Source organism: Eubalaena glacialis, chromosome 2, assembly GCF_028564815.1.
Source record: "Eubalaena glacialis isolate mEubGla1 chromosome 2, mEubGla1.1.hap2.+ XY, whole genome shotgun sequence".
Lineage (NCBI taxonomy): Eukaryota > Metazoa > Chordata > Mammalia > Artiodactyla > Balaenidae > Eubalaena > Eubalaena glacialis.
This window is the reverse complement of record NC_083717.1, coordinates 3,088,923-3,108,143: the sequence shown is the minus strand read 5'-3', so window position 1 is coordinate 3,108,143 and position 19,221 is coordinate 3,088,923. Positions and strand designations below refer to the sequence as shown.

The 19,221-nt window shown below is 39.1% G+C and overlaps 1 protein-coding gene across 14 annotated transcripts in view; it reads left to right on the top strand.

Annotated features, from left to right (window-relative positions):
- Window positions 1-19,221, top strand: part of ZNF438 (zinc finger protein 438) — a 215,847-nt gene that overhangs the window by 18,224 nt on the left and 178,402 nt on the right. The window contains exon 1 of one of the 14 annotated variants that reach the window (XM_061177799.1): window positions 92-236. The exons of the other annotated variants lie outside the window; for them this stretch is intronic. The gene's annotated coding sequence lies outside the window, so the exon portion shown is untranslated. Of the gene's footprint in view, window positions 1-91; window positions 237-19,221 lie in introns of those variants that run through there. 14 annotated transcript variants of the gene reach the window in all.

Below are 19,221 nucleotides of genomic sequence, written 5' to 3'. Positions count from 1 at the left end.
GTTTCCTGTTGCTGCTGTTACAAATTAACAAAAACTGCATGCCTTGAAATAGCACAAATTTATTATCGTACAGTTCTGGAGGTCAGAAGCCCAAAATGGGTCTTACTGAGAGCTGGTAGGGCTGCATTCCTTTCTGGAAGCTTCAGTAGAGATGCGTTTTCTTGTCTGTTCCGTCTTCTATAGGCTGCCCACACTTCCTTTGCTCGTGGCCTCCTTCCAGTGTCGGCAGTGGCAGGGTGAGTCTTTTGGATGCTGTTTCTCTGGTTCTGACTCTTCTTCATCCCTCTTCTCCCGTTAAGGACCCATCTCAGTAATCCAGGATACTCTCATTTTAAGGTCAGTTGATTGGCACTTGCAATCTTAATTCCCCCTTGTCATGTAACCTACCATATTCACAGATTTCAGGGATTAGAACGTGGATATCCTTGGGGGAGGTGTCATTATTTTGCCTCCTACAATCTGTTAATTAGAGAGATTGAGGTCCAGAGAGGTTAGCTAAGTTGTCCAGGGTCCCAACGTTAGTAAATGAAAGAGCTCATAGTTTAACCCAGGTCTGTTATTTAGCATATCTTTCACAGTGACGCGATCTTTTCCACAAATGCCATTTGATTCTTGTCTGGAAGAGTAAGTAGGATGGTTGGCAGTATTCAGGTGGTAAATAGCTATTTCTTCTTAAAGTAAAATCACATTTACTTTAATAATATCAAGAAATAGGCTATATTACTATGAAGCAATTAAAAGCATGGTAGAGAATTACGTTTATTGATGTGGGAAAGTGTTTATGACTCCTTGAGACTTTCAATTCATTACCCCCCGCCCCATTTCTCTCTATTCATGAGTTCCCTGTGGTCATCAGTTCCTTCCTTATCCAGGCTTCTGGCCCAGTTCCAGTTACTCTCCTGCAGATTGCCCCCATCCCTTGGCACCCCTTTGATCTCCTGCCTGGCGAACACTCAGGACTGGGTGAGCCCAACTACCTGCGTGTTGGTTTCACGTCAATGGTACATACACTCTGCAGCCTCAGAATTGCCAGTAGCCTCCCCAGGTGCCTTTTATCTCACTCCCCACAGCATCCCACCTCCGGGCTTTCAGACCTCTCACCCCTCCTGTGTTACCTGGCATCTCAGCAGTTCTCCACGCAATTGACCACAGTTGCCCATTGCTTCCTTTCGGGAACCCTCTGCTCTTGGCCTTTGTCACACCACCCTTTCCTGGCTCTCCTTTTCCCATTCTGGCTGGTCCTTTTCAGTCTTCTGTGTTGGTTCCTCCACTTCTGCCTGACTTCTCAGTGAGGAGCTCCTCAAGGTTTAGTCCTCTTTTTCTCCCCTCACCCTTTTGATTTTAAACATGATCTATTTGAGTAAGTCTCCCGTGTTTATGTCTCTCGCCCACGCTCTCTCAGCCTCGGCACTAGTGACATTTGGGGCTGGATGACAGTTTGTTGCAGGGCTGTCTTGTGCATTGCAGGATGTTCAGCAGCATCTCTGGCCTCTACCCACTAGATGCCAGTAGAACCCCCTCTGTCCCCGGTGTGACAACCGGAAGTGTCACCACTCATTGCCGAGTATCTCCTGGGGGGCAAAATCACCCCCAGTGAAGACCCACTTATCAAGCCTGAAGCTCCCTTCTGAGGGTCTAAGGATAACGCCTTTTGGCAGCTCCATCTGACTGTCTCGTAACAAATTTAACAGAACCAAAGTGGACTCTTGTTCTTTCTCCCGATTTACTGCCCTCCAGCTTTCCTTATTTCAGATCATGCGTGACCTTGCAGGGCACTGGAGGTACTTCGGCTTTTATTCTGAGTGAACGAGGGAGCTGTCAGAGAGTTTGGGGCTAAGAAATGATGGGCTCTCATTTAGGTCAGGTCTTTGTTGAGAACAGACTGTAAGTTGGAGGGTTGAAGCAGGAAGACTAGTTAAGAATACTGCGGTGATCCAGGGGAAAAGGTGGGAGGAGCTCGCACCAGGGTGGTGGTAGAGGAGATGGTAAGGAATGGTATCTTTGGTTTATGCCTTAAATACAGGTATCCCTGAGAAGAGGAATGCATGGTGTCATCATGAGATTAATATCTTAGTGTGATTTGTTTATCAAGTATTTTCTAAGATCTAAGGAAGCAGGATTTGGTGGATCAGAGAAGAGAGTAGCCAAAGCCAGGACCTTGTGGGGATGTTACTTGAACGAATGCAGGCCAGGTTGGGTGGTGAAATGAGAGACCCCACGGTGGGGGTGGGGGGGTAAGCAGGGCATCCAGTACAGCCAGGCCCACCTCGCAGTCTTCTCCTGGGCTGGCCCTCCCACTCTAAAACAAGTACCTATGCCAGGGCGGGTAGAACCAATGGAAGTCAGGAGACGTGTCTGCACCAGACCTTGCGAGCAGGTCGTTTGGGCTGTAAGGCTTTCAGCTGAAGTGGGGTGGCAGTTGGCATTTGGGGTGGGAAGGTTGTTGTCATACAGGGTGGCCCTGCACGTTGTGGAACACTGAGGATCCCTGGTCCCTCACTGATAGCAGCATGTGTGTGCTCCCTCATCGTGACATCTAGACTGTGCCCCTGCCCTCTAAGTTCCGCATTCCCGTGGGGGTCAGTCACGTTCAACTGCAAACCACCACAGACTAAGCCCTTTTTATTTATTTATTTATTTATTTAAATTTGGTAATTTATTTTCATGAATTTTTCCCTTTTTTAAAAAATTGGAGTATAGTTAATTTACAGTGTTGTGTTAGTTTCAGGTGTATAGCACAGTGATTCAGTTATATGTATATATCTATATATATACATATGTGTACATATATATATATATATCCTTTTTTTTTAAGATTTTTTTTTGATATGGACCCTTTTTAAAGTCTTTATTGAGTTTGTTACAGTATTGCTTCTGTTCTGGTTTTTTGGCCGTGGGGCATGTGGGATCTTAGCTCCCTGACCAGGGATCGAACCTGCACTCCCTGCACTGGAAGGTGAGGTCTTAACCACTGGGCCGCCAGGGAAGTCCCTATATATCTATTCTTTTTCAGATTCTTTTCCCTTATAGGTTATTACAAAATATTGAGTAGAGTTCCCTGTGCTATACAGTAGGACCTTGTTGGTTGGTTATCTGTTTTATACAGAGTAGTGTATGTGTGTTAATCCCAAACTCCTGATTTACCCCTTCTCCCCCCCACCCCCGGTAACTGTACGTTTGTTTTCTATGTCTGAGGGTCCATTTCTGTTTTGTAAATAAGTTCAGTTGTATCTTTTTTTTTTTTAGATTCCACGTATAAGCAATATATGATATTTGTCTTTGTCTGACTTACTTCACTCAGTATGACAATCTCTAGGTCCATCCATGTTGCTGCAAATGGCATTACTTCTTTTTTTTATGGCGGAGTAGTATTCCATTGTATATATGTACCACATCTTCTTTATCCATTCATCTGTCGATAGACATTTAGGTTGCTTCCATGTCTTGGCTATTGTCAGTAGTTCTACAATGAACATTGGGGTGCATGCATCTTTTTGAATTATAGTTTTCTCCAGATATTTGCCCAGGAGTGGGATTGCAGGATCGTTTGGTAGCTCTATTTTTAGTTTTTTAAGGAACCTCCATACTGTTCTCCATCATGGCTGCACCAGTTTACATTCCCACCAGCAGTGTAGGAGGCTCCTTAAGCCCTTTATTCAATTTGAAAATTGTCTTCCATAACATGAAGTCAAAGGGCTATGGCATGGCAGACCTTTAAAGAATACCTACATATTTGATTTCTAGTTTTAGGGGCTTAGAAAGTATAGCAGTGAATATTGCCACCAGTACTTTAAAATTAGCATCCCTTAAATGTTTTCTGTCCCCAATATGTACCTTAAAACATTCATTCTTAACTCTTCTATAGAGGGTGTGGGTGTCTCAGGGCCATCTCTAAAGATAGTGCACAGGACACCTGTTCCAGCTGCTGCCTTCCCAGCCTTGTAGTGTGAGGGAATTTGAATAAAATAAGCGAGGAGCTGGGATGAAAGCAAATTCCCTGGCTGTATCTTAGCAAAGGGGTGGGAGTAGGATTGGAAGAGGAAGGTTAATGGCTATGTGTGAATGTTTATGCACATCATGTCTTTATCAGGTCTAGCTGGTATCCAGAGCGAGGTATTTTTACAATCACATTTTAGACAAAGTAGTAGAAAATAGAATGTACTACTCATCAGATTTGTGAAAGTTTGATAACTCAGAATTTGGAGCAATGAAAAACTCACCAAAGAAAAGATCATCAGTTTGAATATATAAAATTGAAGACCTGTTCACAATGGAAAAATAATATAACGGACTGGGGGAAATGCTCATATCAAGTGTGACTGAGGGTTAATATCTGTAATACCGGAGGAGTTCTCTCAAACTTAATGAGGAAAAAACTGTCAAGATTTAGGACATAGGTGGACAGAGAATTTTAGCAGGTAGTGAGGAGTACAATTAGTAATAAAAATGGGTAATCAAAGAAGTGCATTCTAAATCAGCCTTGGGTTACCCCTTCTATTCTCTCAGAAGTACTGGAAATTAAGGTAATTCCCAATTCCAGCGAGGTTTTAAGGGAGTGGGGCCATTTTCTGTTTTCTGTTTCTTGCGCGGTAGCTACCCCCAGCCGCTGCCTTCGTCTCAACGTGACATACGACTCTTCTGCCTCGTCCATGTTGCGTCCTTCGCCTCTTCCTCCTGGGCTCTGTCTTCCCCCTCGAGCAGCAGCCGGCTCGGAGCGGGGCACCCCACCCAGCCCAGCGCTGCTGCGGAGCCGCCCTCTGAGCTGACTCGGCACCGCACTGTGGTCTTGGGTGTGTCAGTCGGCCCCTGCCACCTGTCCGGGGGGCTCCTGAAGCTAGGGGTGGGCGATTGTGCCTCAGAGCCTGGCACACAGGAGCTGCTCAAGCACGTGGTCTCCCTCAGAATTCATAGCTGTGCAGCTGAATGTCTCTTCTGAAATTGTGGCTGAGAGCCCGTGGTTAGAGGAGTGAGATGGACTAAGAGGCCACTGCAGTGTCCCAGACAAGAGGTGGTGGCTCACATCAAGGCAGTGATGACAGCAGTGGATGGAAGGAGCATATGTGGGACAGTTTCCTGTGTAGACTTAGTGACAGAGCTGATGTGTAGGGGTAGGGAGAACAAGGAGTTGTAGGTCGATGCTTCTTGAATTTTAGTGTGCACATGCATCGCCTGGGGATTTTGTGTCAAGGTAGCTCCTGATTCAGCAGGTCTGGGGTAGGGCCAGAGACTCTGGGTTTCCAGGAGACGAACAGCACTGCCGGTCCATGGCCCAGTCTTTAAGTAGCGAGGGTGAGATAACTTGAGTTTCAGGCTCCCGTGCCTAGATGATGATGTCTGTATCGGAAATGGGGAACACAGGAGAAAAGAAAGGGTGGGGCGGGCCTGGGAGATGGAGTGAAGTCCTTGTGGGACATTCAGGTTGAAAATTATAGACAGCTGGACACTTGGATCTTCAACTCAAGACAAAATCAGGCCTAGAGATACAAATTTGGGAATCAGCACTTCATCAGTTATAGGAAGTAAAAGCCACGAGAATGAATGACATTACCTGCAAGAAAGAGAGAAAGGTATTATTAGAAAATATGTTTATTCCTGCTTGCGAGAATTTTAATGTTCCATTTAAGTTACTTTATAAACCAGCAGTGTGGAGGAAATTGGATAGGCGAGCCTCCTGCATATGAACAAGCTGTAGGTATAAGTTCAGAAGTGGAGAAGTCTCCTTTGGAAAACCTCTTGACTCCTTGGTAATGACCATAGATCATGTTAAGTATTCCATAGATCCAGTTTAAAAAGCATTGGAGTACCTTCTCTTATGAAAATTCATTCATACAAACAAATATGTATTAAACATCTTCAAATGCCAGCCACTCTTCTGATCTCTGATAACATAAAATGTATCCCCAACACGGCAGAGATCATGGGGGAGATTGGCAAAGTGGGTACCATGCAGTGTGATGCATACTGTGGTGGGGAAGTGTAGCCGGGCCACACGACTCAGTATGGGGACAAGGGACAGCTTTCCTGTGGAAGCAGTATTTAAACCGAGACCGCAAGTCCGAGCAGAGGTGACCACGAAGAGGACGGGAAGGGCATGACAGCGACGACTTGGAGGGGAGAAGGCTCTGCAGGTTGAAGGAGGGTGGTATGGCTGGACCACAGAGTGTGGGGAGGGAGAGTTGTGACGGATGAGGCTGGAGAAGGGAACAGAGTCCATGATGAGGCCCTTTCCCCCCGGGGCCTGGTGGAGGGTGGAGGGAGAAAATGATGTATCTTCCAAAGGAAAAAGGATTATTCTGCCTGGGGGTAGTTCAAACAATAGTCCTGTGCATATGGTTTCATAAGGCTTTTATGGACTGGCCTAGTAATGGAATGACTCATAGTAACATTGTTTCTGTAGGAAAATGTTTTGGGCTTCAAAAACTTACAATTTAACTTCCAAAAAAATTTTTTTTCACCATTTGGGGACTGCTTGGAAATAGGCATACAACTCTAGTGCTTTTTGTTATTTGTGCTCCTATCATGCTTTCTCTGGTGTTTATCTGTGTGGCTACAGTGTTGATTTTCCACCCTCTGATAGGAATCAAAGGAATCATTCCACAGATGGAGGAACAGATTTAGAAAATAAGTGGAAATAAAAATAGAAATCTTTTTACAAGTTGTTTTGTTTTCAGAGTGTTTGTTCTTTAAAGTTAAGGATTACTCCATAAACTATATTGTGGTGTAGTGTTGTGTACTATGAAAGTATGGGAAATGAAACTGACATGAAAATTGTAAACAGAGAGATTGGTATGGTTTCACTATTGAAGTCAAATGGAATGCTGAAGGTAAACAGTACACAGATAAAATACCTACCTTTCAAAAATACTTTAATAACCATGAGCTTAGCTTACTTAGCACCATCATAATTATCATCATCATTATCTTCATTACTAGCTATTGTTATCATTAGAAATACTAGATTTTTTTTTTTTAAGCAGAAAAGAACTGTTAAGGCCAGTCCCTTTATAAGACAGAACTACATGAGCTTCATTTTGTTTAATAAGTGGAACTTCAGGCTGAAACTCCTTCAAATTCCCAGGTCTCCAGTAGGCCAAGTTAATTTCATCCACACCCATCTCGTGAAAATCTTTCTTTCTGTGTTAGTTAGAATGCTTTTAGCTGACAAATAACTGAAGACTCAACTGTGAACAACTTAAATAGTAAGTAAATTTAATGATCTCATATAACTAGAAATCTGGAAGAAAGATGGTTTTATAGTTGGTTCATGTAGCAGCTAACTGCTGTCATTAGGCTTTTGGGATCTTTCTGTCTTTCTGTTCTGCTGTCATGATGAGTTAGCTTTTGTCCTCAAGCTTGTCCCTTCCTGGTCTCAAGATGGCAGGCAGCTTTAGCTCCAAGATTGACATCCTCATATCAAAGCACCCAAGACTGTAAGAAGAGGTGTCTCTTGTCTCGGTTTGGGCTGCTATAACAAAATACTATATACTGGGTGGCTTCAGCAACAGACATTTTATTTCTCACAGTTCTGGAGTCTGGGAAGTCCAAGATCAAGGTGCCTGAAGATTTGATTCTTCATGAGCTTGCAAACAACTGTCTTTTTCCTGTTTCCTCGCACGGCGGAGAGAGAGAGCTCTAGTCTCCTATTTTATAAGGACACTAATCCCATTTTGGGACTCCATGCTCCTAACCTAATCTAACCCTAACAGCCTCCAAAGACCTCACCTCCAGATACCATCACATTGGGGATTAGGGCTTTAACGTAGGGTTTTTGAGGGGCACAAATATTCAAGCCCTAGCATCTTTCTTAGGTCTTTTTTCAGAGAGAAAAAGAAGAAGTCTCCCAGAAGACTTGACTTCACTAGCCAAATTTACATGATATATCCCATTTCTAAACCAGTCAGTGGCAAGGGATATAGAAGTCCAGTGACTGGCTTTGGCTACTCAAGATTCATGGCCCTCCAGCCCTCCTCCCAGAGAAGAACAAAATTAGGATTCTGGTATCCAGGACGGAGAGTGGACTGGTGAGGCCAGCCACTCGTGTCCACCATCCCTTCCAAGGCCAGCTCCTCTGCCTGGGCTCTGAATCCTTCTTTGCACTTGGAGGACTTTATTCTGTTCATCATTTTTTCTCATCCCTATTTTTAGCCTGTCTCCTCTTTCTCTTCAAGCTTACTGAAAGAAGGGTCTATGCGTGCTGTCTGCATTTCTTTTCCTCCAGTTTATTCCGTAAATCTCCTGTAACCTGGATTCTGCTGCTCCTAATAGTAAACCTCCCCTTCTGTCATCATCCGTGCCCACCCAGTTGCCTGGGCCTTTGCCAGTATTACCGCTAGTGTTTTGCAAGACCAGTGCTTCTCCAGGTTTAGCGCGTACCCCAGAATCATTTGGAGGGTGATTAAAATACAGACCCCTGGGTTCCATCCCCAGAGCTTCTGTAAGTAAATCAGTAAGTCTGAGCTACAGCTTGTAGAGCTGATCTTACTTAATAACCTCTCTGGGGACATTTGATATTATTGATTTTACTACCACCTTTCTGAGTTTCAGAACTCAAAATTACTCTCAAACCTGCACTTGTTCCTCTTATATTTTTTTCTTTTTTTAGTTGATGAATGGCAGTGTCCTTTTTCTCACGTAAGAAACCTGGAGCTCAGCGTGATTCTTTATTCTTCGTTACCCCCATGTACAGTCGGTTTATGTTCCATGCTCTAAATGTCCCTCCAGTGCATCATTTCATCTCCATCCTCATTGTCTCTGCTTTAGTTTGAGCCATGTCTTTTCACCCATATTGCTGTAATGCTCTTTAAAAGTGCTTGTCCTGTCTCCAATCTCAGACTTTCTCTTATTTATACTTCATACTGTTGCAGTGATTTTTTTTTTTTTAATGCAGGTCTAATCACATTATTCCTGAGCTCAAAATTCTTTGGCCTCCTACACCTTCCAGATAAAATCCAGACTCCCTCGCATGCAAGCAGAGGGCTTCAGACCTGGGTCTCTGCCCGTCTGGCTAGTGCTAGCTTCTCTCACTTCTCCACTTGTCCTGGGCGTTAGTACCCGAACTTGCCATGATTCTGAGTCCTCTTGCGCTTTTGAGCCTTTGCATGTTTTCTCTTTGCCTGAAACACTTCTCTGTCTCCCTTCACTGCTTATCTTCCAAGACTTAGCTCAGGGATGCCTCTACTATCACCCTGCTTCCCTGGTCCCTTTTCTGTCCCTGGGAGTTAGATGCTCCTTTTCTGTGCAGCCATGGAGGTATGTAAATTGTACTCATTTAGCTCTTAAACACACTGCTCAATTCTGGAGGTTTATTTGGTGCTTATCCTCCTCTGGACTATAATTTCTTTCAGGACAAAGACTGTACTTTTCATCTGTTTCTTAATATAGTTCCTAACATAATTAGTCATTGTTTGTTGAGTGATTGTTAAGGACCATTTTTAGTGATAGAAACTAGTCATAAAACCCAGTCTGGAGAACTGAGGACCCAATCTGGGGAACAAATTGGAGGGTGACAAAAACACTGTAGACTTTACATCTAGTTGGATTTGTTCAAGATTCTGGAGGAATTGGTATTTCTTGGAGTCTGTGACAGGGCAGGGATGGGAGTTGGTGATGTATTGTAGAAATCACTTCAGTGGTGTTCAGACTAGGTGGTCATTTTCATTTCCTTGATAATTTGGATGAAATTTGGAGATATGACTGTGGTTAAGAGCTTCCTGTCATATTAAGAACTCTGTCCAGTAAGACAAGAACATCCAATTCCAATGTTATACCATGTATAACGTATACCATATATACCTATGTCTATGTCTATATTTATATATAGACATAGACATATTTGTTTATTTGGTTGTTCTTTGAGAAGTTTATGCAAACTTAAAAACAAATTACGGGGCTTCCCTGGTGGCGCAGTGGTTGAGAATCTGCCTGCCAATGCAGGGGACACGGGTTCGAGCCCTGGTCTGGGAAGATCCCACATGCCGCGGAGCAGCTGGGCCGGTGAGCCACAGTTACTGAGCCTGCGCGTCTGGAGCCTGTGCTCCGCAACAAGAGAGGCCGCGATAGTGAGAGGCCCGTGCACTGCAATGAAGAGTGGCCCCCGCTTGCCACAACTAGAGAAAGCCCTTGCACAGAAACGAAGACCCAACACGGTCATAAAAATAAAGGAATTCCTTTAAAACAAAAAAACAAAAAAACAAAAACAAAAAACAGATTACGGTTGTCGCAAAGCTGCCATCTTTGCGATATGTAAATTTTATTTTAAAATTTTAAAGGTTAGCTTATTTATCCATTGTTCTTGAAAAATACATATCTGCCAAAAATTTTATAGTAGTTGTATGTTCCAGGCCTGCATTGTCCATGTGATAACCACCAGCCATGTGTGGTTATTTAAATTTGAATTTAAATAACCAGCCACGTGTGTGGTTATTTAAATTTGAATTTAAATTTGTTAGAATTAAAATCAATTAAAAATTCAGTTCCTCAGTCGTGCTGGCTACATTTCAAGTGCTCAGTAACTGTATGGGACAGTGCAAATATAGGATATTTCATTATTATATTGACAATAATTTAGTCAGATGATGAGGATATAACCTCAAATTCCTGTTTTTAAAAAAATCCAAAAATGTCCCTTAAAAAGTGTTTTTATTATAAAATAAAACAAAGGTATGAAAATCACCTAAATCAGATATATGATTTAATGAATTATTACAATGCCAGTAGCACCCAGGTCAAGAATTAGAACTTCATGAGTCACCCTTGAAATTCTTCCTTGTGTCCTGGGTCAATCACAACCCTCTCTTCTCTCATAAGTAAGCATCATCCCAAATCTTCATAGTAATCACTTGCATTTTTCTTTTTATAATTTATGGGTCCAGTTTGTTTCCTTCAACACTATAGTTTGGTTTTAACCAAAGTAAAATCATTTTTATTCAGATACAATTTCCATGCTGTAAAATTAATCCATTTAAAGTATACAATTCAGTGGTTTTAGTGTCTTCTCAGAATTGTACAACCATCACCACAGTCTAGGTTTTAGAACATTTTTGTCACACCAGAAAAAAACGTGTACCTCTTAGCAGTCATTCCTCACCCCCATCCTCCCAGTCACCCCAGGCCTGGCAACCATTAATCTATTCTCTGTCTCTGTAGCTTGCTTATTCTGATTTTTCATGTAAATCAAGGCACACAACGTGTGGTCTTTTGTGTCTGACTTCTTTCACTTAGTGTCACACTTTTGAGGTTCATCCATGGCATAGCATATATTAGTATTTTATTCCTTTTTGTTGCTGAAGACTATCCCATTGTACGGATATGCCACATTTTGTTTATCCATTGATCAGCTGCTGGACGTTTGGGTTGTTTGCACTTATTGGCTGTTACGGATAATGCTGCTATGAGCATTTACATACAAGTTTTTGTGTGGATGTATGCTTTCATTTCCCTTGAATATATACTTAGTAGTGGGAATTGCCGGGTCAAGTGGTACTCTGTGGTTTAACCTTTTGTGGAACTGCCGAACTGTTAGAAAAACAGAGGCTACACCATTTTGCATAACCAACAGCAATGTAGAGGGTTCCAGTTTCTCCACATCTTCATCAATATTTGTTATTATCTCTTTTTCATTATATCCATCTTAAAGGGTATAAAGTAGTATCTCATTGAGTGTCTAATTGACTGTAAATGTATTATGGTTTTCTTTTTTTTAATTTTAAATTTTTAAAATATTTATTTATTTATTTATTTTTGGCTGTGTTGGGTCTTTGTTGCTGTGCGCGGGCTTTCTCTGGTTGCCGCGAGTCGGGGCTACTCTTCGTTGTGGTGCATGGGCTTCTCATTGCGGTGGCTTCTCTTGTTGCGGAGCACGGGCTCTAGGCGCTAGGGCTCAGTAGTTGTAGCACGCGGGCTCTTGAGCGCAGGCTCAGTTGTTGTGGCGCGTGGGCTTAGTTGCTGCACGGCATGTGGGATCTTCCCAGACCAGGGCTTGAACCTGTGTCCCCTGCATTGGCAGGCAGATTCTTAACCACTGCGCCACCAGGGAAGTCCCTGTATTATGGTTTTCATCTGCATTTCCCCAGTGGCAAATGACGTTGAGCATCTTCTTAATGTGTTTATTAGCCATTTGTAAATGGTCTTTGGAGAAACATCTATTCAAATCCTTTGCTCATTTAAAAATTTTAAATTATAGTTATAAAATAATGATAATTTTCATTATATAATTGTTTACCTTTTTATTAAAGACTTACAAGAGTTCTTTATAACTGATACCAGTCCCTTTTCATATACATGATTTACAATTATTTACTCCCATTCTGTGTTTTTCCCCCCACTTTCTTTATAGTATCATTTGCAGTACAAAATATTTTAATTTAGATGGATTCCAATTATCTATTTTATCTTTTGTCACTTGTACTTTTGGTATCATATTTAACAAACCATTGCCTAATCCAAGACCATAAAGATTTACTGCTCTGTTTTCTTCTAAGAGTTTTATAGTTTTAGCACTTACATTGAAGTCTCTGATCCATTTTTAGTTAATTTTTATGTAAGAAAAGGTCCAACTTTATTTTTTTTGCATTTGGACATTCAGTTGTCCCTGCACCATTTGTTGAAAAGACTGTACTTTGTCAATTAAATTGTTTTGGATGGCACTCTGTCAAAATTGATTATAAATGTAAGAGTTTATTTCTGAACTCTTAATTGACTTCCATTGTTTTACATGTTTGTCTTTATGTCAGTACCATAATGTGTTGATCACTGCAACTATATAGTAAGTTTTGAAATTGGGATATGTGAATCTTCCAACTCTGTTCTCGTTTTTAAAGATTGTTTGGCTATTCTGGGTTCCTTGCATATCCAAATGAGTTTTAGGATGTTTTTTAATTTCTGCAGAAAAGGCAGCTTGGATCATAATAGTAATTGTGCTGAATATGTAGACCAATAAGGGGAGTACTGATATCCTAACAATATTAAGTCTTAACAACCCATGAATGTAGCATGTTTTGTCTTTAATTTTTTCCAACGTTTTGTAGTTTCCAGTGAGTGAGTCTTGTACTATTTTTGTTAAATATTGAATATATTCCTGAGTATTTTATTCTTTTTGATGTGATTGTAAATGCAGCTCTTTTCTTAATTTCATTCTTTTATGTTTGGGTTGATCATTGCTGTCGTATAGAAATAGATTGAATTAGTATGTTAATCTTATATCCTGCAACCTTGTTGAACCTGGTTATTTGTGTTTAATAGTTTTTTTTTTGAGTTGGTTCCTTAGGATTTGCTACAAATTCATATCATCTATGAATAGAGATAGTTATACTTATTCCTTTCTGGATGCTGATTTTGTTTGCTTGTTTTTTTTTCTTACCTAATTACAATGGTTAGTTACACCTGCAGTGAAATGTTGAGTAGAAATGGTAAGAAATAGAACATTGTTTTCTTGTTCCTTATTTTAGGAGTGATCCATTCAGTCTTTCACTATTAAGTATAATATTAGCTGTGATTTTTTTTTTTGTGGATGCCCTTTGTCTGGTTTAGGAAGTTCCTTTCTATTCCTGGTTTGTTGAATGAGTTTTATGACAAGACAGTGTTGGATTTTGGAAAATGCCTTTTCTCAATTGATATGATCATGTGGCTTTTATTTTTTATTTTATTAATTTGGTTTGCTAATATTTTGTGGAAGATTTTTGCATCAATAGCTATAAAGAATATTGGTCTGTAGATATCTCATGATGTCTTTGTCTAGCTTTGGTATCAGAGTATTACTGGCCCCTGGCCCCATAGAAGTATTATCTCCTTTTTTTTTTTTTTTGGAAGAGTTTGTCAGAGATTGGTATTAATTCTCATTTAAATGTGTGGTAGAATTTACCAGTAAAGTCCTTTGAGTCTGCACTTATATCTGTTGGAAGTGTTTTTAATCACCAATTCAATCTCTTGCTATAAGCCTTTTTAGAGATTCCGTTTTTTCTTCAGTTTTAGTAGTTTGTGTTTTTCTAGGAATTTGGTCTTTTCCTCCAAGTTATCCACTTTGTTGTTGTACAGTTGTTCATAGTATTCCTTTATAATACTTTTTATTTCTGTATAATCAATAGCGGTATCGTTTTATTCATTTGTAATTTTTGTGTTCCCTCATTTTTTCCTTGGTCACTGTAACTAAAGGGTTGTCAATTTCGGGGATCTTTTCAAAGAAACAATTTTTGTTTTCACTGATTGTCTTTCGTGTTTTTCTATTCTTTATTTCATTTGTTTGCATTTTCATCTTTATTGTTTCTTGCTGCTTGCTTAGGTTTAGATTGCTCTTTTTTCTTGGTTCTTAAGATGGAAGTTTAGGTTATTGATTTGAGATCTTTCTTCTTTTATAATATAGGCATTTACAGCTATAAATTTTCCTCTAAGCACTGCTTTCTTTAGCTACATCTCATCGGTTTTGGTATGTTGTATTTTAGTTTTCATTCATCTCAAGGTATTTTCTAATTTCCTTTATGATTTCTTCTTTGTTTCATTGGTTACTTACCAGTGTATTGTTTTATTTTCATGTATTTTTGAATTTCCAAAATTTCCTTCTGTTACTGATTTCTGATTGCATTCCATTGTGGAATGGATTTTAGTCACATGATTTTAATCACTTTAAATTCTTGAGGGTTGTTTGTGGCCTAGAATATGGTCTCTTTTAGAATGTTTCATGTGCACTTGAGAAGACGGTCTTGTGTTGTTGGGTGGAGTGTTGTATAGATGTCTGTCAGATCTAGTTGTCTTACACTTTTATTCCAATCTTCTATTTCCCTGTTGTTTTTCTTCCTGGTTGTTCCATCTAGTATTGAAAGGGGATAAGAAGTCTCCTATTATCATTTTTGAATTGTTTATTTATTCTTTCAATTCTTCTTCCTCTGTTGTTGTAGCTTTACCGCCTATTTTGGCTGATTTTCTTATAGTTGCTGTTTCATAGTGTGTCACTTTCTATCCTTTTACTTTCAACCTATTTGTATCATTGAACCTACTGTCTCCTGTAGACAGTATATAGTATATAGTTGGGTTTTTAAAAATACAATCTGATAATCTCCGCCTTTTGATTGGATTGTTTAGTCTGTTCACATTTAATATTATTGATATGGTTGGATTTACACCTGCCATTTTGCTTTTTGTTTTCCATAGGTCTTATGCCTTCTTTTGTTCTTTTCTTTTACTGCACTCTTTTGAAATAAGTGAATTTCTTCCAGTGTGGTATCTTAACTCCTTTAATAATTTTTAAGTTATACATTTTGAATTAGTTTCTTAGTGTTTGCTCTAGGGCTTACAATATAGCTATTAGCTTAAGAGAATCTACTTCTGATTTTTACCTACTTTCAGCAAAATTAAGAAACTCCTCTCCTGTATAGCTCTATTTCTCTCTCCTTTTTTTTTTGCTACTACTGTTATCCATATTATGTCTATATATTGTAGAAACCCAACAATATATTATTATAGTTTTTCCTTTATGTAAGTCTTTTAAAGAAGCTGAGAGAAGAAAGGAGAGCAGGTGCATATTTATGGAGTTAGTTATATTAACTTTTCTACTTTTCATCCACCTCATATATTCTGTGGGTCTGAGTTACCATCTGGTGTTATTTCCCTACTGCAGCACAAGGCAGGTTTGCTCTCATCTGCTTCCTCTGTGTTACTATCATCAAATATATAAAATTTTACATGTTGTTATTAGCCCAACAATACACTTGTATGCATACTGTTTCATTGAATTGCTCTTTAAATCAGTTAAGAGAAGGGGGAGAAATATGCAATTGTAGTCTCTTTTGTAATTATGTACATAATTATTGGCAGCCTGTTCTTTGTGTGCATTCAAACTACTGTTTGGTGTCATTTGCTTTCAACTTGAAGAACTCTTTTCCGTATTTCTTATAAAGCAGATCTCCTAGCAACAAATTCTCTCAGTTTTTGTTTTTCTGGGAATGTCTTGGTTCCACCTTCGTGGTTGAAAGATAGTTTTGCTGGACATAAGATTCTTAATTCACAGTTTTTTATCTTCAGCATTTTGAATATTCAGTCCTACTACCTCCTAGTTTCCTCTGCTTCTGATGAGAAGTCAGCTGTCAGTCTTATTGGGGTTCCTTGTATGTGATGAGTCATTTTTCTCTTGCTGATTTCAAGATTTTTTTCTTTGTTTCTCAACATTTTGATTATATTTTGTCTGAGTGTGGATCTCTTTATATTTATCTGGTTTGGAGTTTGTTGGACTTCTTAGATGTGTAGATTACTAATGTTTTTCATCAAATTTGGGAAGATTTCAGCCATTATCTAAATCTTTGTTCTGTGCCTTTCTCTTTTTCTGTGGTGCTCTGTTCATGCTTCCTCATTCTTTTTTTCTCCCCATTCTTCAAATTGTATATAATCTCTATCAATTTATCTTCAAGCACTCTGATTCTTTCTTCTTCCAGTTCATGTCTACTGTTGGGCTCCTATAGTGAATTTTCCATTTCAGTTATTGTACTTTTTCAGTTATTGTACAATTCCAAAATTTCTATTTGCTGCTTTTTTTCTGTAATTTCCTTATCTTTATTGATATTCTCTATTTGCTGAAACATTGTCATCATACTTTTCTCTAATTCTTTATACATGGTTTCCTTTAGTTCTGTGAACTTATTTGTAATAACAGATACAGACTTCAAATCAGCTAAGTCTAACATCTGGGCCCCTTTAGAATCAGTTTGTATTGCCTGCCTTTTTTTTCCTGAAAATGGGTTTGCTGCTTCTTTGCACATTTTGCAATATTCGTTGAAAACCGGGCATTTTAAATAACATGTAGCAACTCTGTGTAGTGATCACCTTGGGAATGGGGGTTAATACTGTTTGCTTGGTTATTTATATATATTTTTAGTGACTTGGATGAACTGACTGTGTGAAAGCTATTTTCCCCAATGGACAACATTGGATGTCTCTACTTAAATTTATTTTCTTGTTTTTTCTTTTATCTTCACTACCCAAGGGTTACCCCTTGGTCAGATAAGCCACTCATTGGTTAAAGGCTATGCTTATACCCTCCTAGCCAGTTAGAATTTTACTCTTTACCATTAGACGTGCATGTGGCTTGAAGAGTGCTATCATAGTTGAAAGAGTTTAGGTATTACCCAGTCATACAGTTCATAAAGGAAAGGCAGGATAAATTCTTGAGATTTTTCTTTGAGTTAATGGTTTTTAAGATGATTAATTGGTTCTCTATCATCTCTTGAAGATGACCAATTATTAAAAAAAATTATGAACTCTTAGAATTAAACATTTGGTGGGTTTTAATCCATTTCAGTTATTATCATTAATGAAGCTCAAATTATTCCATCTTTGGCCAGTGGGAGCCTTTTGAGATTGGCTCCTGAGTCCTAGAATTAGCCATTTCTCTAAGAAGCTCTGGTCTCTAAGGGATGCTCAGTGATGCTGGATTGGCCTTTGTTTGTAGGCCTTTTCTGTAATCAGAGCTACGAAATATATGCACATATTTAAGATAAAATAAAATACCTCACAAGGTCATATTGATGCTTCCAATTAAAACTCTCGACTACAGTGTATTTGAATCTTCCTTCTATATCTCCTTTTCTCTGTGCCAAGAATCCTGGTTTTTCAAAGACACAAGTGATTATAGAATTAGAAAATCCCATAATTATTCATTTATTTTTATCCCATATTACACATGCAGTAGTCTCAGAATGACAACAGTAATACTACTGAAAACATTAAAAAGCATACTTTTGCTTATACTCTCACCATCTTTACAGCATTTAGGACTGGCAGTGTCTTCTGAGACATTGTTTGTTTAGCAAAATGAAATGTTTGCTTAGCAACATTTTAGAGCACCTTCTCTTTCTCAGACTCCCTGCTAGAAAGGAGGAAGAGACACAACCTTGTTCTCTAAAAGCTGGGTTGTTGGGTTACGTGGTGTCATTCTGGTATAGGAAGGCATGGCCCCAAAATCTGGGTTTTTATTCTTCTTTAAAGGTACTGTTAATGACGTAATTGCATGCTTCCTAAAATAAAACTGTTTGATTTTCTGCTCTTATCAGGGAGCAGCTTCCATTGGGTGGAGATGCTTGATACTTCCTAATCTCTCTTACCTAGTGTATTAGTCAGGTTGTGCAGAGAAATACAACTAGCAGGAGATACATCTATGTATGCTATCACAGCTTTTGTGGATGCACTATAGATAGATGGATGGATAGATAGATAGGTAGATAGATAGAAGAATAGGATATACTAGCTAGATAGATAGATAGGGAGAGAGAGTTAGTTTTTATGTTAAGGAACTGGCTCACATGATTGTGGGAGCTGGCAAGTGTGAAATTTGTAGAGTAGGCCAGCAGGCAGAAATTGTAGGTAAACATTGATGATGTAGTCTTGAGTCCAAAATTTGCAGGGCAGCCCAGCAGACTGGAAACTCAGGCAGGTTTCTGTGTTGCAGTCTTGAGGCAGAATTGCTTCTTTCTTGGGAAAATTCAGTCTTTGCTCTTAAGGCCTTCAACTGATTGGTTGAGGCCCACCACATTATGGAGAGTAATCTGCTTTAAAGTCAACTGATTGTAAATGTTAATCACATCCACAGGGACCATCACAGAGACACATAGACTAGTGTTAGACCAAACAGCTGGGCACCATAGTCTAGCCAAGTTGACACATAAAATTAACCACCAAGGTTAGGTTAACCATTTAATTTATTGCCCAAACTGAGATTCTTTTGAGAATAAGAATTACTGAAAAATAATAAAATTGTATAATTTTATTTGTTGACTAACAGATTTATTTTTATTGTATTTTAAAAATAAGTTTATTTCTGAAACATGTTAACATATTTCCATGTTAATATTTTTAAAAAACCCAAAATATCACAACAAACATCACAACAAAATTATTTCATACTGATTTTTTTCAACTTTAAAAAGACCATAAATAGAATTCTCAGTAGAGGCCCATATACATTATTTAGTTTCTTAGTCATAATTTGTCTGTAGTACTGGGTCTCTGTATGTTTCTGAAAGGAATGTAGTTTTGAAACACGGTTGTATTGTTTTTAATTGTTTCATAAAATTATAGTCTTCAAAGTTTCATTTTATGATTACTAAACTTGAAACTTGATCCTTTTCAGTAGTTACTAATTGCTGTAAATCATAATCTTTATATTTGAGAATATAATATCTGTGTAGATACTAAGGTACCTAGTAAGTTCAAAGCAAATTCTACTAAATTGAGGTCATTCTA